Genomic DNA, 10,879 nt, shown 5'->3' on the forward strand with positions numbered 1-10,879 from the left:
GACCCACTTGCAGACACCGCGGCGGTGACTGGAGGACGGGGCGCTGGGGGTGGGAACCACACACCACCGCTGGGCCTCAGGCACCTGAGGGATAAGCTGGAGGTGGGAAGGGGGAGCCGGGCGCGGTAGGCTCACGCCTGTCATCCCCGCCCTTTGGGAGCAAGGGAAGGTGGATCCCTCGATCCGGAGCCCTGGCAACATGGTGAAACCTTGTATTTTGTCTCTAAAAAAATACAAAAACTACCTGGTTTCCTAACCTGGACACAAGTTAATAAATAGATAAATAGGCCGGTCGCGGTGGCTCACGCCTGTAATGCCAGCACTTTGGGAGGCCGAGGCAGGCGGATCACGGAGGTCAAGAGATAGAGACCATCCTGGCTACCACAAGAACCCCGTCTCTACTCAAAATACAAAAAATTAGCCAGGTGTGGTGGCGGGCGCCTGTAGTCCCAGCTACTTGGGAGGCTGAGACAGGAGAATGGCATGAACCCAGGAGGCAGAGCTTGCAGTGAGCCGACATCACGCCACTGCACTCCAGTCTGGGCAAGAGAGCGAGACTCCATCTCAAAAAATAATAAGAAAAATGAATAGATTAAAATTGAAAATTAAAAAAAAAAAAACGTAGCCGGGCGGGTGCAATTCTTCACTCCTGTCATCCCAGCCCTTTGGGAGGCCAAGGTGGGCAGATCACCTGAGGTTGCCAGTTTGAGACCCGCATGACCCACATAGAGAAATGCTGTCTCTACTAACAATACAAAATCAGCCGGGTGTGGTAGCACATGCCTGTAATCCCAGCTACTCTGGAGGCTGAAGCAGGAGAATTGCTTGAACACGGCAGGAGGAGGTTGCGGTGAGCCGTGACGGTGCTGTTACACCCCAGCGTGGGCAACAAGAGTGAAACTCTGTCCAAAAATAAAATAAAATAAGTGCTGTATTCTGTAATTTTTACTTCCTACCCTGAGAAGAACATAATACAGCTGTTGTCTTTCCGCCTGCCTGCCGGCCGGCCTGTAACAGGGCCTCACTCTGTCTTTTGCCGAGACTGGAGTGCAGTGACACCATTATGGCTCACTCACTGCAGCCTCAAGGTCCTCAGGGTTAGGCAATTCCTCAAGGGATCCTACAGCCTCAGCCTCCCAAAATGTTGGGAGTACAGACGTGAGCCACCAGCACCCTGCCTGAGTTAATACATCTGGTCTCATTACATCTTAACCACACACTCATGAAGAACTCAAGTCAAGAGACAGTCTGTAAGAGACTCTCAGCATTCTCTTCTGAAAGCAGTGAGGTGGATGGCGGCCCTTGTCCTGAGCTCCTGGGGTTTTAGGTGACCATGCATAGAGGAGAGATTTCCAGTGTTTCCAGAAAGGCACGAGCCACAGTCACTGGGGCATCCAAGCACGAGATGGGGTTTCTGACAGCGATGTAAGGGCCAGGAAGGGCCAGAATCTGCCAAGGCCCATGTCCCAGGCTGGGGTCGATGGAACCCAAGGTAGAGGGAGTCGGCAGTCCGCACAGAGAGAGCTCCAACCCTAGGCCCCACTATGCAGACCGAATCAGAAGGAAGAGAGTCCTTCATCCTACATGCCACATCCCTCCACTGAACTTGGGAGTGCATCCATTTTCCAAATATGAGGTGACTCTCGCTTTGCAATGGATCACAAGGGGCCGGGCTTCCCAGAGTCGGCAGGGTAAAGAAGTCATTCTGGCTTGGCCTCCCCCATCCCCTGGTAACTGGTGAGTTTATTTATTATTATTATTATTATTATTATTATACTTTAAATTTTAGGGGACATGCGCACAATGTGCAGGTTAGTTACATATGTATGCATGTGCCATGCTGGTGTGCTACACCCATTAACTTGTCATCTAGCACTACATATTATCTCCTAATGCTATCCCTGCCCCCTCCCCCACCCCACAACAGTTCCCAGAGTGTGATGTTCCCCTTCCTGTGTCCATGTGTTCTCATTGTTCAATACCCACCTATGAGTGAGAACATGTGGTGTTTGGTTTTTTGTCCTTGTGATAGTTTACTGAGAATGATGATTTCCAATTTCATCCATGTCCCTACAAAGGACATGAACTCATCATTTTTTATGGCTGCATAGTATTCCATGGTGTATACGTGTCACATTTTCTTAATCCAGTCTATTTGGATTAAGTTGGACATTTGAATTGGTTCCAAGTCTTTGCTATTGTGAATAGTGCCACAATAAATATACATGTGCATGTGTCTTTATAGCAGCATGATTTATAGTCCTTTGGGTATATACCCAGTAATACGATCGCTGGGTCAAATGGTATTTCTAGTTCTAGATCCCTTTTCCATCCCCTTCAAGCTACCGATGACTTTCTTCACAGAATTGGAAAAAGCTACTTTAAAGTTCATATGGGACCAAAAAAGAGCCTGAATCTCCAAGTCAATCCTAAGCCAAAAGAACAAAGCTGGAGGCATCACACTACCTGACTTCAGACTATACTACAAGGCTACAGTAACCAAAACAGCATGGTACTGGTACCAAAACAGAGATATGGATCAATGGAACAGAACAGAGCCCCCAGAAATAATGCCACAAATCTACAACTATCTGATCTTTGACAAACCTGAGAAAAACAAGCAATGGGGAAAGGATTCCCTATTTAATAAATGGTGCTGAGAAAACTGGCTAGCCATATGTAGAAAGCTGAAACTGGATCCCTTCCTTACACCTTATACAAAAATCAATGCAAGATGGATTAAAGACTTAAATGTTAGACCTGAAACCATAAAAACCCTAGAAGAAAACCTAGGTATTACCATTCAGGACATAGGCCTGGGCAAGGACTTCATGTCTAAAACACCAAAAGCAATGGCAACAAAAGCCAAAATTGACAAATGTGATCTAATTAAACTAAAGAGCTTCTGTACAGCAAAAGAAACTACCATCAGAGTGAACAGGCAACCCACAAAACTGGTGAGTTTAAATGAGCCCAGGCTGGCCGGGCCGGAGCCGCTATTGGGGGGAGGGTGGTGGGAGGGGTGGAAGGGGTACCTGAGGCACTGCAGAAATTGGGTCTGAGCCTCGAGGATGACGGTGCTGCAGGAACCCCTCCAGCCTGCTACATGGCAAGCACTAAACCACTATGCTTACCGAGATGGGGTTTTCCCCGCAGAATGCCTTTATGCAGAAGTACACTCAGAAGAAGCCTTGTTTTTACTGGCTACCTGTTCTTACTACCCAGGAAAGGCCTATAACACATATAGTCTCTTCAAAGTACACAGTTTTCCTACACTGCAATGCAAATACCTGCTTGCAAAATGTTGTGTTGATCTCAGCAAGCTTGCAGAAGGGGAACAAATCTTATCTGGTGGAGTGTTCCATAAGCAGAAAAGCCATGATGATATTGTTGCCAAGTTTGGTGATTCAGCTTGCTTTCCCCTTCCATTGTTGGGACATGTATATTGCAAGACAGATCAGCTTGTCAAAGGATCAGAATACTACCAAAAGTGCCTTAGTTTAAATCCTTTCCTCTGGTATCCCTTGAATCATTATGTGAAATAGATGAAAAGCCAGATCCTGACCAAACATTTAAATTCACATCTTTACAGAACTTTAGCAACTGTCTGCCCAACTCTTGCACAACACAAGTACCTAATCATAGTTTATGTCACAAACAGTCTGAGACCTTTCTTACGGAAACACCCCAGGACACAACTGAATTAAACAGATTGAATTTAGAATCTCCCAATTCAAAGTATTCCTTGAATACAGATTCCCCAGTGTCTTCCATTGATTCAGCTGTAATTTCACGTGATACTGTCCAACTGGGAACAGGAACTTCCATATTATCAAACAGGTTCAAAATAAACCAAAAACTGGTCGAAGTTTATTAAGAGGACCAGCAGCTCTTAGTCCATTAACCCCAAGTTTTGGGATTTTGCCATTAGAAACCCCAAGTCCTTGAGATGGATCCTATTTCCAAAACTACACTGATACACCTTCTGTAATTGATGTGCCATCCACCGGAGCCCCTTCAAAAAAGTCTGTTGCCAGAATTGGCCAAACTGGAGCAAAATCTGTCTTCTCACAGAGTGGAAATAGCCGAGAGGTAACTCCAATTCTTTCACAAACGGGAAGTCCTGGTCCATAAACAAGTACAACACATCAGGTATTGAGCCCCACTATGACATCTCCCCCAAATGCACTGCATCAAAAAAGTTCACAAGTCTTTACTAGTGACAGTTCCACAACCAAGAAGAATAGGAAGAAATTAAAAATGAAGTTTCCACCTAAAATCCCAAACAGAAAAACAAAAAGTAAAACAAATAAAGGAGGAATAACTCAGCCTCATATAAATGACAGCCTGGAAATTACAAAATTGGACTCTTCCATCAATTCAGAAGGGAAAATATCCACAATCACACCTGAGATTCAGGTATTAATCTACAAAAAGCAGCAGCAGAAGGCTTGATGAGGCTTCTTCCTGAAAAGGGGAAAGGTTATTTAGCTTTGTGTTCATACCACTGCAAAGAAGCTATAAATATTTTGAGCCATCTACCTTCTCAACACTACAATTCTGCTTGGGTACTGTGCCAAATTGGAAGGGTCTATTTTGAACTTTCAGAGTACATGCAAGCTGAAAGAATATTCTCAGAGGTTAGAAGGATTGAGGATTATAGAGTCAAAGCCATGGAAATCTACTCTACAACACTTTGGCATCTTCAAAAACATGTTGCTCTTTCAGTTCTGTCAAAAGACTTAACAGACATGGATAAAAATTCACCAGAGGCCTGGTGTGCTGCAGGGAACTGTTTTAGTCTGCAACAGGAACACGATATTGCAATTAAATTCCTCCAGAGAGCTATCCAAGTGGATCCAAATTATGCTTATGCCTATACTCTATTAGGGCATGAGTTTGTCTTAACTGAAGAATGGACAAAGCATTAGCTTGTTTTTGAAATACTATCAGAGTCAATCCTAGACATTATAATGTATGGTAAGTGGTAATGAAGTGTAAAGACAAAGTCTTGTTGATGGTGCTGGTAGTCAATAATTTTTCTTGTTAGATAGCTCTTTATTTTCCTGAATTTGGTTAATAATACTTAGGGGTGATACATACTGTTCAATAACTTCAAACTAACATGTTTTCTTATGAAATGAATGTCTTTAACAAACTCTTAATTTTACTAATGATAATAGAATACCAGATCCTTACACTCAACAGTTTCAGTCTTCTACCAAACTTTTGCAGATACCATAGTTGGGTTTTGTTTGTTTGCTTGTTTAGTTTCGTTAATTGATTTGCTACTTTCTCTTCGAACACATAAATGGTGATTGGGACAAAAAGTGCTTGGGAAATTGGAAAGGAATAGCATAATTCACTTACTGGGTAATAGAAAAAAACCCTGAAAAAAATCACTAGTTGCTGCTTTTTGACAGTGTTCCAGTTTATTGAGTTACTATTAAGAACTTAGTGTACCCTTTTATTTAGCAGTATCTCTGTTTTACTTTTTTGTACTTGGGTATAAGTAGACACATCGGAAATTACTACCAGGTCATATTGTTATCAACTGAATAACATGAAAAATTTTGGTCCTACTTCTGCCTCAACACCATACTTACTGTTGACATTTATTGTATTTTTCTGGACTGACTTAAAAGTTTAAATATCAAGAGAATGTCAGGCACAGTGGCTCATGCCTGTCATCCCAGCACTTTGGGAGGCCGAGGCAGGTGGCTCACAAGGTCAAGAGATTGAGACCATCCTGGCCAACATGGTGAAACCCCGTCTCTATTAAAAGTATAAAAATTAGCTGGGCATGGTGGCAGATGCCTGTAGTCTCAGCTACTCGGGAGGCTGAGGCAGGAGAATCGCTTGAACCCAGGAAGTGGATGTTGCAGTGAGCCAAGATTACGCCATTGCACTCCAGCTTGCGCCACAGAGTGAGACGCTGTCTCAAGAAAAAAAAAATACAATAAAATACAATAAAATAAATAAATAAATAAATATCAAGAGAAAGTATAATTCTGAAGTCATAACTCTGTGGTAGTTTTTGTCAGATAGGGTTATCTTTGGAGTTAATTATTATAGCAGTGGTTTATCACTTGATTTCCTTCTAAATCTGAAGCATTATATTACTAAAACATTTTTTGATTTGTGAATATGTTGTTTAATGGATTCTATCTCATTTTACAGTAGTAGTTGCAGTGCCTGAAAGGTTGCCAAAAAAAAAGTGCTAGCTTTTGCTGACCAATGTAACAATCAACTTGCCAATACTGCCTTCTCTTCCAATAGCTATGTTCTCCATAATATTTTAAGAACTCAGTTCTTCATAAGACTTGTGTTGTTTTTTATTTTTTCTCAAGTCTGGTTGATCCTTGTCTTGTTCTTTTTTAAATGTGTATTGTCTGTTCAGCTATTTTGCAAGAGCCACATTCTTAAAAAACTTAACCATATCAAAAATTGTGTTTAAAGGAGGATTATTCAGATCGGCAAGCTTTTACTAGGAGAAGTTTAAATGCTGACTTATTTAGGTAACTCTAAATACTGAGCAACTTTATTCTAACTACAAAATAGATAGACTTTCTTTTGTTTTCACTTTCACTATCATTATCACCGTGTTTAATACCTTTTCTCCATCTATAACACAATTATAACGATACACAAAGCCACTCAAATAAAGCAGATATATTTTGCTTAAAAAAAAAAAAAGAAGTCATGATGTGACACACAATGAGGTGTGACTCGAATCTATAATCTCCAGTGAAAACCGATGAAACAGGGTCAAACCCCATGTCTACTAAAAATAAAAAAATGAGTCGGGCATGGTGGCGCTGAGGCAGAAGAATCGCTGGAACCCAGGAGGCAGAGGTTGCAGTGAGCTGAGATCACGCCACTGCACTCCAGCCGGGGGGGGACAGAACAAGACTCCATCTCAGAAACAAACAAACACACAAAGACAATAAAGGTGTTTAACTCAATGTGTCAGGCTCAGGTCTCTTGACAGGATACATCCAGCACCTGGGGAAACGTCGAGGGGTGTGGTGGAATCTATTCTGTGGCCTCAAGGAAGGGTTTGAGAGATAGCCCCGCAAACGTGATGGCCTAAGGAAGCCCCTCCGTCCAAGAAGCGATATTCATTTGCATCCTGTAGCCACCCACGAGGGAGAATCAGGCTTTCTACAGACCCCCCACCCCCCACCCCACCCCACCGCACCCCTCTGCCTAGTGAAATGAGCTCTCCCTCCGTCAGGCTCTATTCGCGCCAAGTGGTTTTGTAACCTCCAGCGTGTGTGCCTGGGTTGCAGGATGGGGTGAGGCCGGCTGTGGACAAAGGAGGCGATAAAGCGGCGGTGTCCCACGGGTGCCCGGGACGTGGGACGTGAGTGGGGTGGCCAGAGCCTAGGGAACTCATCGCCTGTCAGGACGCCTCCCCTCCTGGTCCCCTCTCTGACCTATGCTCCACATCTTTGCAGTTCAGTGGGGACCTTGTGGGTGGAAGTCGCCATCCCTTTGGACTTTAGCCGAGGATGGCCAGGCTCCCAAGAGTCTCCCCGGAGTCGGGTCCTTGGGCAGGCTCACAAGGATGCTGACAGTGATGATGATGGTGATGTAAGTTGGAGGCCTTGGGCCAATGCAGAGGTATCCGTTTGACCTCAGTGGGAGAAGTCAGCTTTGCGGAGTCCCGTGCTTCCTTCCAGAGACTCATCCAGCACTAGCAAGCATGGTCCCAAGGATCCCAGCTCCCAGCAGAGCCACTTTTGTTCACACAGGATCCTGGGCAAGAAAGTTCTCAGCATGTTTAGGCCTCCTAGCCAAAAAGCCAAAGCTACCTCTGGGATTTTTTTCAAAGGGCCAGTGGTTCCACAATGGGCTGTGGGTAGTTGTGGAAATGGAGAGAAGTGTTTGCAGATACACATTTGAGACAGAACGGACAGGGCTTGGTCACAGGTCATGTAGGACACGAGCAGATGCACATTGAGAAAACCCTCCCAGCATCCTAGGTGAACAGAGGTATGCCTTTTTGAGACAGTCGAGGGAGAGGCAACCCCAGATTTAAAGGTTGGATCTTTATTAATATGTAGTATCTATGAGGTTTCCAAGTCAAGAAATCAACTTGCCAGTTCTGTACAGCATTCTGTAGGGAGATCATATCTGGGATGCCTAAAGTTAAGAATTCAGGCCATGGTAATGGATTAGATTAGATGTACTTGAACTTATTTTGCAAAGAAAGAGAGGGTGGGAGATAGCAAGAGCCAGAGAGTGAGCAAGAAAGAGAGAGACAGAGACTGAGAGAGACAGACAGAGAGATACAAAGATACACAAAGAGAAAAAGAGAGAGAGACAGACAGATAAAGACACAGAGAAAGACAGAGATGGACAGAGAGAGAAACAGAAAGAGAGATAGAGACAGAAAGAGAGAGAGACAGACAGAGACAGAGACAGACAGACAGACAGGAAGACCGACAGGCAGAGAAAGAGAGTAAGACAGAAGGCAGACACACACACAAAGAGAGAGAGACAGAGACAGATGGAGAAACAGAGAGAAAGAAAGAGACAGACAGAGAGAGAGAAAGAGACAGAGAAAGACAGAGACAGACAGAGGGAGAGAGAGAGACAGAAAGAGAGAGACAGAGACAGAGAAAGAGACAGAGAAAGACAGAGACAGACAGAGGGAGAGAGAGAGACAGAAAGAGAGAGACAGAGACAGAGAGAGAAACAGACAAGGAGAGAGAGAGACAGACAGACAGGCAGAGAAAGTAAGACAGAAGACAGACACAGAGAGAGAGACAGGGAGAGAGAGAGAGACAGAGAGACAGAGACAGAGAAACAGACAGGCAAAGAGAGAGAGAGAAAAAAACAAGAGAGAAAAAAACAGGGAGAGAGAGAGACAGACAGAGAGACAGGGAGAGAGAGCAAGAGAGAGAGACCAACAGACAGACAGACAGGCAAAGAAAGAGAATAAGACAGAAGACAGACACAGTGAGAGAGACAGAGAGAGAGAGACAGAGACAGCGAGATAGGAAAGAGAGATACAGACAGACAAAGAGACAGACAGACAAAGACAGAGATGGACAGAGAGAGACAGAGAGAAACAAAGAGAGAGAGAGAGACAGGCAGGCAGAGAAAGAGAGTAAGATAGAAGACAGACACAGTGAGAGAGACAGGCAGAGAGAGACAGATAAAGACAGAGAGAAAGAAAGAGAGAGACAGACAGAGATGGAGGGAGAGAGACCGAGAGAAACAGACAGAAAGAGAGACAGAGACAGAGATGGAGAGAAACAGACACGGAGAGAGAGAGACAGTGAAAGACAGACAAACAGAGAGAGAGAGACAGACAGGCAGGCAGAGAAAGGGAGTAAGACAGAAGACAGACACAGTGAGAGAGACAGGCAGAGAGAGAGAGAGAGAGAGAGAAATAGGCAGAGAGAGAGAGACGGAGAGAGAGAGAAGACAGAGAAAGAGAGAGACAGAGACAGAGAGACAGAGAGAGGAGGAGGAAGGGCGTGCTCAGGAAATAATTACACATATTTTATAATGCTTTTGATCCCGTAAACAGTGGCTGGGGTGGTCTTTGAAAACAACAGCAACAACAGCAACAAGAGCAGCAGCAGCAGCAAGAGCAGCCGCAGCATTCACTTACGGATTTCCAGAAAATAAGATGCTCTGAAGTATAGTAAATATCAACCGGCTCTCACTACACGTTGAGAGATTCACAAAACCGCTAGTTAACAACAGGAGAAAACAGCAGCTAACATGTCTTGGGGAAAATATATGTCCTCCTGAAAATTGGGGATTTCTACTTCATCTGAAAAGAAATACATACGAAAAAGGAAAAACACAAACAAAACAAAACAACAAACACGGACCAAGGCACCGTCCCTGGAAATCTTAAGTGAGCAAAGTATTAGTTTTCAGAAAGCGTTCCAATTCTGGGCAAATACTAAGAAGGTCCAGACTAGAGCTGTGACACCATTCCCATTGTGAAACTATGCCGGCGGGAGGGCGAGAAACTAAAACATCATGATAAAAAGTGATTGAGACCCAGCCAGGGTGAAGCTTTCCTAGGGAGGGAGGCCTGAAGAAGGAAGCTGGGGAAAACCCCAAAACTGCAGACCTGCCCGCTTGCCCACGCGGGTCAAGGGCTATGCCATCGGCCCAAGCTGTCTCTGGGGAAGTGGGACCGTGCCACCCCCATCTTCAAAAACCATGGCCACTGAGTGAGGCCTGACGCCCACCGTTGCAAATGTCAGCCTAGCAAGAATGAGATCTCTGGCAAGGGGTGGGAGAAGGGGAGAGAAGAGGGAGGCGCACCTGGGTGGCTCTGGAAGGTTTCCAAGCAGGGTGTTGGGAGGCGGGGGGTAGGGGTTTTGGGAGGAACCCACCTAACTGATTCACTAAATGAAGGTAAAGGGACATAGGTAGTGGGGGGAGCCAGGCGGCGACTTGAAAATTAAACTGACCCCTCCTAAAACCCAAGTAGAAGAGTCAATGCGCATGAAAGAAACCAACACACATAGAAAACTAAAGCGCTAATCAAAGAAAAATAGGGCCCCCGCCAGGGCAGAGGTTCCCTAGGCAACCAGGTAGAGAGGGAGGGGCCTCCAGAAGGGAGAGAGAGAAACCCGTTGCCCCAGGCTCGGTGAAGTCCGGGAGACCTCCCTCTGTGTCACCTCGACTTTCAATAACAGTGGCCACTAAGTGATGCCCAAAGACAACCGATGCCTGCAAGTGTCAGTCAGCACGGAAAAGAATGCATTTATTTATTTATTTATTTATTTATTTATTTATTTATTTATTTATTTAGAGATAGAGTCTCACTCACTCTACAGCCCGGGCTGTAGTGCAGTGGCGCGATCTCGGCTCACTGCAGCCTCTGCCTCCCAGGTTCAAG

The 10,879-nt window shown here is 44.8% G+C and overlaps 1 pseudogene; it reads left to right on the forward strand.

The window, feature by feature from the left end:
* The first annotated feature begins 3,071 nt into the window (after positions 1 to 3,071).
* On the forward strand, positions 3,072 to 4,199 carry LOC129395641 (cell division cycle protein 27 homolog; annotated as a pseudogene).
* The last annotated feature ends 6,680 nt before the right edge of the window (positions 4,200 to 10,879 follow it).

The sequence above is a fragment of the Pan paniscus genome, chromosome Y (assembly GCF_029289425.2).
Source record: "Pan paniscus chromosome Y, NHGRI_mPanPan1-v2.0_pri, whole genome shotgun sequence".
NCBI classification, from domain to species: domain Eukaryota; kingdom Metazoa; phylum Chordata; class Mammalia; order Primates; family Hominidae; genus Pan; species Pan paniscus.